This window comes from Centruroides sculpturatus, unplaced genomic scaffold (genome assembly GCF_000671375.1).
Source record: "Centruroides sculpturatus isolate CEXI.00-Female unplaced genomic scaffold, Cexi_2.0 scaffold237, whole genome shotgun sequence".
In the NCBI taxonomy this organism is placed as follows: Eukaryota; Metazoa; Arthropoda; class Arachnida; order Scorpiones; family Buthidae; genus Centruroides; species Centruroides sculpturatus.
Window position 1 is genome coordinate 272,305 of NW_019384532.1, and position 9,115 is coordinate 281,419.

The following is a 9,115-nucleotide window of genomic DNA, read 5'->3' on the forward strand; positions in this document are numbered from 1 at the left end:
AAATACAAAACACTTTTTTCTTTCTTTCTTTCCTCTAAGGGTACTGTCGATCGTTTTAATATGTTTAGACGGACTGCGTGGAATATTTTAAATAAAGTTGTTAATTCTTTCTTACAAGTTAGTGTTAAGTGAAAATTAAAAATGAACTCTTGGCCAGCACACAGCAAGATGATGTAAGAATAATGGAACTTTTTATACCCAATCTGGTTTTCCTGGAATTAGAGGCTCTATTGATGAAAAGCGTATGGCTATTAAGACATCAACTGAAGAAGCAGTAGCCTATTTCAATAGAAACAAGTATTACTCTGTCATCATATAAGTTTAGTTTGTAATGAAAAAATGGTATTCAAATGATACAATTTTTCGAGAAGTCATTTCCCATATGTAAGTGAAAATTCATTCAAGTATACAAACTTATGTAATTTTGGATTACTGTATTATTAATGCTGCTCATTTCTTTACGATTTACTTAATGCTCTGAACATAACATTTCTGAAGATTCCAAATGCGTATTAGTTAAACCTCACTTTTAATCATAAACAATGAATCGAACTTTTATTTTCACATTAATTAACTCTGTTTATGAAAAAAGCCATCTAAAGCTATTGAACCTTACAATGAAAAAAAGATCATTGTAAACATTTTACACAACAAGTAATTGAAATTTACCAATAAAAATATTTTCTGTCGTTTATTTTTCGAAAACTAATTCCATTTTTAGTACTTTGTACAGAAAGTAATTTTTTCATGAGAGCAGCCATATTGAATTAGCGCAAAGCTCGACAACGAACTAGCTAGCAATCCGAGCTTACCAATTTCGCTAAACATGACGTCACATAGCTCTAAAGTAAACGCCAATGAGTGTGGCACACGGACGAAAGTGTACAGGCTGAGCATGCTGATAGTAAAATTAGCTCAGAAGTAAACGCACCCTTAAAGTACATTGATAAAAAGAAAGACAAAATCGAAATTTCCCACTGATCTATGTACGATTAATTTAATTGATTAATTTATAATTAAGATAAACAACCATTATATTATTGAATAATTTATTTTTAATTAAAATTAGTAATAAATTCAAATAGATTTATATTATTGAACAAATATGTATTTCATAAAAAATTCATTAAAGTTATAAAATAATAATATACAGTAATAACTTTGCTTGACTTTTATTAAACTAAATTTAATTTATTTCGTTTATTCTTCTTACATTTATAATTTGACTTCATAAATAATAGGTAACAGTTAACTAAATAATACAATGCTAAATAATTTTAAAATAACTTGCAAATAGCTAAATATTTATATTTATAAATTAAATTCTATTTATACTAATGAGTACTATGAATTGTAGCAATAATAGTTATAAATTTTAAATATTCTTCCACATGTTTTCAATGTTTTTTTCTTTTTCTTTTCGCTTGCAGATACTAAAAGGACCCTAAGAAAGCCTTTTACAATGAACAACCTTGATAGACATGTTTGTACTGTACTAAGCTATCACAGTGCCACAGTATTTGGAAGGTTGAATAATGAAGAGCAGACATATTTGAGCCACTCTACACGAACATTTCAAACTTAACTTGAATCCTAGCCCTCAGAACAGTAGGTGGTCTACTGTGTGTCTCGATTATTTACAATTCTTTATATTAACGGTATTTTAGTCGAGACGGTTAAGGAATTAACTTACTGCTCTGGAGGACCCGAAATAGAATCCAAGCAAGCAAGATAAGGAATTTTTTATGAGATGTCTGTTCGAAATATGTAAGGCCCGTCACTCAATAATGCAGCCGAACCCATTGTGGGCCTGGCCGAATTTATGATGAGTATGATTAAAAAGCTTTCTAAGTGTTCACAGAACGGAAAGAATAAAAATATTTATATTTCACTAATTGTGAATTTATAAATTATAATTCGGTGTTTAACATTTTTAAAATAACACAGTGAATAATCAAAATGTGTAACAAAATTTACAATGATAAGTAAGCAAAAATGATGAGCAAATATTCTTAACATGACATTTTATTCAATGCAATTCAGTAAGACATTACTGATTATTAAGTATTTGTCTGTTTGATTCACTAATATATTAGGAAAATAAAACTGGGTGTGGTTTGAACTTTCAATTTAATCATTGCAACTAAAGTAATAAATTCTCATCTATCTGAATCTAGTTTTAATTATTGCAGATAATTTCATAGTATTTCATGATTCGTAGTTCTAAAAATATGTTCTTCTAATCACATAATTCTTGAATTGATTAATATATATATTAAATAAGAAAAGTTTGAACTTTATATCCATTTTTTCTTTCTTTTAGAATATAGCAATGTATATCATAAAGTAAAATATAAAACGATTAAGAAAAGTGTAAATCTCTCAAACGTTATTGTAAGGTATCAATTTTTAAATGTATTTTCACAATAATTTTTTAGACAACTGCACTCACTCATGTCCGACGAGAGTAGTTCCTGTCATTTCAATTTGTGGACATTGAAGAAACAAGGAAACAAGCAGTCCAAACACACCAATAAAATCGATAAAAACCATGTAAGCTGTCAGATAACGAAGTTCCGGACTCACTTTATCAATAACTATCCGTCTGCACAGGATACCATTGCTACAGCAACAAGTGATGCCATCCTGAAAATAAGAAAAAAGAATTTTATTTTTTCATTACAGACTATCAAAAATGTTTTTAAAAGTAACTTTTTACAAATTTTTAAATAAATTACAGATTAATTACTATCGACTGTTTAAATATTTTTGAGTTTCCTATTAATTTTCAAAATGACACTTAATTGACGTGCTTAAAAGATTTGATAAGATGTAAAGTTTTTTCCTTATTATAATAGTATGTACATTTATTTGTTTAAATAATAAGGTTAAGAGATGTAATACTGATATATTGCAAGTAAAAATGATTTTTGATAGTCTTTATATTACAGGTAAAAGGAAAGAAGTGGCTTTTTGAGACCTCTGCTATATACTAATTTAGGAATAAAACTTCCTATTTCACAAACGACTACAGTGCCAAATTTTTCAGGTAGATTAAATATATAGGCTTATATATAGTATATAATAATTTTTAAAAATTTCTGGAAAATAAATGAAACATTCAAATAAAAAATAAAAATAAATTAAAAAGCAAGATAACATTAATGTTTTAATATCTTTAATTATTTTCATATAGAGTTTTAATTCTTCTTTTATGTCTAGACTGAAACAGAATATTTGGGATTCATTGAATAATATTAATAATCTACGTTGAATATAAGAGTTAATTTAACACTTGTGCATAGAAATTTAATCATTGAATTCTTATTCAGTTTGGATAATTTCGAATTTGAGACAAAGTAAATAAAAATAATAAACTTTAAATTAATTCAATAAATATATTTAATATTTTATGAAGTTCATATTCCTTTATAAATTATACAAATATTTATCTTTAACTAGTTGAATAATTTGCAATATTTAATTGGTAATTAAATATTTAAATTATCAATTATGAGATTAAAAACAAATTAAACTGAAATAATGAAAAAAAATCTTTTATTCCTTTTAAGTAATTAATTTAATATTTCTGTTTTCTCGCATGGAAATAGCGATAATTTCTAATATTATGGAATTGATTTCAGCCAACTGTAATTCTTCATAACGGCTGATTGTTTTTTTAAAAAGTCAGTTCTTTAAATATCTCCTTTATATTTAATTCATAAATAATGTTAATGTATTTTTTTACAAAAGATGAGTACTCTAAAAACATAGTTTTTATTCTAATTTGTTAGAAAGCTTCTTTGGGATGAATTTAATATGAAGTAAGGTAAACGCACCGGTAGTGGACACTGCGTTAGTAGTGGACACTTTGAACTTCAAATATGAGTAATAAGGTTGTTGATGGCTTCACTGTTCAAACATACAAATCATTCAGTAGACAGAACCCTCTAGTGGTGGTAACTCGCACTGATCCTTTTCTAGTGCATCATGGGATGTTTTCCCGCGCTCATTAGTGATGGCATTCCTGCTGATATAAGAAGACAAGTGAGTCTGCTGTCTGTTTCCTTAAGGTCTAGGTAATTTAAATCACGCTTGCTGTATTAACAGTTAGTTTCACGGAAGTTTTTTGGTGATATACTATTAATATGAGCTTCGTTGGTATGTTTTAAGACCTTCCTGATAGTATTTTTATTTTCCAAGTCAATTGAATGAGATGTCCACTAATGAAACAAAAATATCGTATATTTTTAGTAGTGGACAAGAGGTGGCCACAACTAGTGAAAATGAACTTTTCACTTTTAATCAGTATCAAGTCAAAAATTAAATCACCTAATGTTAAGTAACATACAGTATTGATTCAAGCATTTTTTGGTTACTCTGTCTAGTCATGGACAGGGGGTGNAATTAAAATGTATTCGACGAGACTGACATAATTAAAATCCTTACAGTGAGTGAAGAAAAATTTTGTCTAACAGACAATATAACTTTTAAGCCATAAGGCTTCCAAATAGGGGTCCAGTTTCAAAAAAGTCGAAAAATTTTCCTTAAAGTGTCCACTACTGGTGCGTTTACCTTAATTGAGTTTTTTCAGGTGTTTTTTTAAATTTTTCTTTTGAATTTGAACAGCGTTTTCAGTTAATTTAACGAAAATAATTAACGTGTTTAAGTTTTATTAAAAATACTGGTTAATAATAGTTGGCTCTTATTTAACTGTACAGTAAAAAAAAAAAAAATTAATTTATCTCTGTCACTCATATAAACTTTGTTTGTAGAACTATATATATATTTAAAATATTGTATCTAGGCCTATATTAAGTATACTATCTAGCAACATATGTTCGAGATCATTTTCAAGAGAGATAACGTGGAAAGATGTAAATTTTATAAACAAAGATTACATAATGGAATTACATTATAATGATAATTGTTAATTATTTTAATCACTTACACATTTTATGCTTTAATTTAACACGGATAAAAATTAAAGATAAGTTTAAATTATGTTACTTCCTCAGTAATGAATATATAAAAGTTGACAACGAATTTTCCACTCCATATCTACTTTTCAGCTTTATAAGATTTATTATAAGACTCTGGCAACATGCTTAGTATAATATGCCCTAGTATATGGTAAGGTTAAGACCTTACCATTATATTATACGAGGGGTCTTCACCTCATTCCCTATATAGATTATTCATAAGAAAAATTTCGTGACGATTCATCGATTCCCTGAGCCTCCATTTCTACTTTTTGTTTTCTTTTTCATGACGGAAAAACGTGTCGTGACGATTTTAAACTATACAAATGCTGTGTATTAGAGTAGAATAGTTTTAATTTACTGAAACTAAATCTCGCAAAAACGTGACTAAAACAATGTTACTGTAAAGTAGATAATAAATTTTATATAAAGCTATTCCTATAATTTTGTATTTTTTTATAATTATTCATTTTTCAAGAATTGCGCTTTATTTATAAATGAATCGATAAAAATAATTGGTAATTTATCTTTGTATAAGATAAAATATTCGTATAACGTTATTGATTGGTACAGTGCATAATTGTTTAATAATTATATTTGTCTAAAATTTTTCTTTTTATAAATAAAATGATAATTAATAATTTTCGTTACCTGGTAATGATTTACATAATTAAAACACGCGTTTATATTATTACCACTTTTAATAATATTTTAGCGTTAATACCTGAAAAATGGCTTCAGATGGCATCTATTCACTGATGTTGCTCATAATATTTAAATGAGAATTTTTAAAAATTATTTTATAATAATCATTAAAAAATTAATTTTTTAAAATTTATTTTTAATAAATGAAATTTCTACGTAATGGATCTAAAACATAGTTGTTTCAGATGAAAACATTCATTCAGATTAAAATATTCAACAATTGAATGTTTTAATCTGAATATTTAAAAAGAAGAAAGCATTCTATTCTGACGAAACTTTTAATATTTATTTCTAATATTAAGACAGAATTATTAAAAAAAAAACGAATATTTAGTCTAAAACATGTAGACGAGCAGTTACTAATTGTTTTTGATTTTGATTAATTATTAATTAGATTTTATTTGAAATTAAAATATACTCTAAATATATAATGGGTCTACTTATAAAATAAAGCTTATGATTTAGTTTCTATCTTTAATTTTATTAAAGACAAAACGAAATGATAAGTCTAATTTTGAAACAAACTATTGTAAACACTAATATAGTAAATAAATTAAATTAAAATATTTAAAAATAAAAATTTAAAGAATGCAGGTTAATTTATAATGACTTTCTTGTCATCGTTGAAAATCGATATTCTAAGAATTACACGATGTGAAAATGGTGTCACTATCAATCAATAGCCTATACTGTATCTATGAGTAGTTATCAATCTAGACCAGGGGTGCATGACAGTCTCAGGCTGTATGCGACAAGTTAAATAGTTTAATGTAGTCAGCCACCTAATACTGGTAAAAAACACTTTTATGGCAGTAAGCCTACCCAAATATTCATAAATGAATTAGTGTTATTTTAAATCCAAATAATACATTTCAGTATCATATAGTTTTGTGTTGGATTTACGCAAAAGTATTTCTTTAATTTAACATCCGTACGAGTACAGTAAAGTGATTATATTACAGCCTATTTAAAAACAATTTAATCTAATGCGGCACGTCAATTGTGCATCCCCTATCTAGGCCAACGAATTCATTACCGAAAATAAGTAATCAAAATGCTAAACAGACCAAGTTTGGATTTATGTTATCTGCGATCGAAAATATCAATTAATTTCGTCATTTAAAGTTTACTTAAAGTTTAAAGTTAGCAGTACAGTGAAGAATTACGTAAAATATAAACTCTATGTCTAAAATACAATAAGGGATATCAGCGGTGGATTGTATTATGTCTCTACGATTGGGGCTCTCTCTATATAATTTCACTACATCATAAACTAATGACGTCTAATTGTAACTATAAAATTATATATAAATTATCATAAAGCAATTTTACCGCTACAATTGTACATTTTTTTACACTTTCGAAGCTCCTGATATTCGGGGTCTAAATATGAACTTCACGTGCCTAGTGGGTAATTCGGCACTGATGGATATAGCATATCTTACGGCCCGACATGGTTAATAGATAAATACACTTAATGGATAAGTTCGGATCAGATATCAAGTATAGAAATTAATGAAGTAATTTCATCTTAATTTGTTTTTCTCAATATCGTGTAACATGTGGTTGTCTAGCTCTTTTAGATTATCGTGAACATTTAGAAAAATTTATTTCTAACGTATGTACAGCACATAGCCGTGTACAAACGTATTTTATTTCTGTACTTGGAGGAATATCTAAGTTCATTCAGATTTTCGATATACGTTTTTAAGACGTTATCTTAAGACGTTGTTTATAACGTAATAACAAATTTGTATAAACAGGTCAAATTGTAGGTGTTGAACTGTTATTTATGTACAAAATCGACCAGTTTATTAACTCAAAATTGTTTTCGTCATGAACTTATTATTCGAAAAGAGATGATTACAAAACACAGTATTTCCTCGATTCAAATATATCGTGACATATCGTCATACTATACATATAACATATCGACAAATGGGTAAGAAAAGTAATGCCTTGAAATTTCACAACGATTAAATAAATCCTTGAACAGACATTTATATAATCACAAATCTATCATTTTAGAAATTATTTTTGTTAATTGATAAAATTATTTAGTAATAAAAATATATAAAAGAAGTATATTATAAGGAATAAATGTTTGGCCTCTTTGTGCTCTCTGAGCGGTAAGGGGCCTAAAACCACAAAAAAAAAAAAAAAAAAAAAAAAAAAAAAAAAAAAAAAAAAAAAAAAAAAAAAAAAAAAAAAAAAAAAAAAAAAAAAAAAAAAAAAAAAAAAAAAAAAAAAAAAAAAAAAAAAAAAAAAAAAAAAAAAAAAAAAAAAAAAAAAAAAAAAAAAAAAAAAAAAAAAAAAAAAAAAAAAAAAAAAAAAAAAAAAAAAAAAAAAAAAAAAAAAAAAAAAAAAAAAAAAAAAAAAAAAAAAAAAANATAATTTAATAAATTTTAAAATTGTTTATATTAATTTGCACACGTTAAATGACAAAATGCCATATCAATATTTTATACATCAATCATCGATACAGATAATTAGCAAAAATATGGTGTTGTAAAATAAAGTGCTTAATAAATTACTTTTCATTGTATAAATACAGTATATAATTTAATCAATAAAAACGTGAAAAAATGTTGAATTATCACTTAAAAAAGTAATTTAAATAATAAATGTAACCAAAAATTACTTTAAATTGCCGTCATTCAATAATTATGAAATATTTAAATTATAAAACGCTTTAAAAACAAGTTAGATAAGATAAAATTATTTTTTATTAAATAATAATAAACAAAACAGAATGTTTATAATTATTTTATGTATTTTTGCGCAGTTATAAAATTAATTATAAAAGAACTAATTTATTTAAATAATTCATACATAATTTAAGAAGTTTTTTAAAATATAATAAAAAATACATTGAATAATTAATTATGTTATATAAAACTACATAAATGTAAAATTTTTATTTGTAGCATTAAGCGACATAACTAAACTATTAAAAATGACGTTATAATTAAGATTTTTATAGTTTTTTAAACTTTTATTATAAACATTTTTTTAATAAATGAATTTCCTTAATTAAGTGCATTTTTTAAAGAGTTCGAGAATAATTTAAGAGTTAATTTCTGTAATATTTTCATATATATAACACAAAAGTTACAAATAAAAAGAAAATTATATTTAAAATGTAAATTTTTAATTTACATTTTAAACAAACAAGTTTTATTTAAACTTTTTATTTAAATTTAATCAAAGTAAAATTTCTCAAGTTCCATTGAAAGTCTATTGGTAATTACACAAGAGAAGGTAATGTTATAATTTTCTCCACCATCCTCATTCTCTAGAATAGTATAAAACAATTCATTAAATGTATTAAAATAATTGCTTCAGAAGTTTAAATTACCTTTGTAAAAGTTAAATTCATAACAATTATAATATCGTAGAAGAACTATAAGCAGAATTCTAGCAGATAA

At 25.2% G+C, this 9,115-nt stretch overlaps 1 long non-coding RNA gene across 3 annotated transcripts in view; it reads right to left on the minus strand.

The window, feature by feature from the left end:
• Positions 1-7,101, minus strand: part of LOC111623067 — a 43,299-nt gene extending 36,198 nt beyond the window's left edge. For 2 of the 3 annotated variants that reach the window (XR_002756384.1, XR_002756386.1), the window contains exons 1-2: positions 7,020-7,101; positions 2,453-2,646 (exon numbers count right to left, since the gene is read on the minus strand). This is a non-coding gene — a long non-coding RNA (uncharacterized LOC111623067). The remainder of the gene's footprint in view (positions 1-2,452; positions 2,647-7,019) is intronic. The other variant, XR_002756385.1, reaches the window with a different exon arrangement.
• Between the last annotated feature and the right edge of the window lie 2,014 nt (positions 7,102-9,115).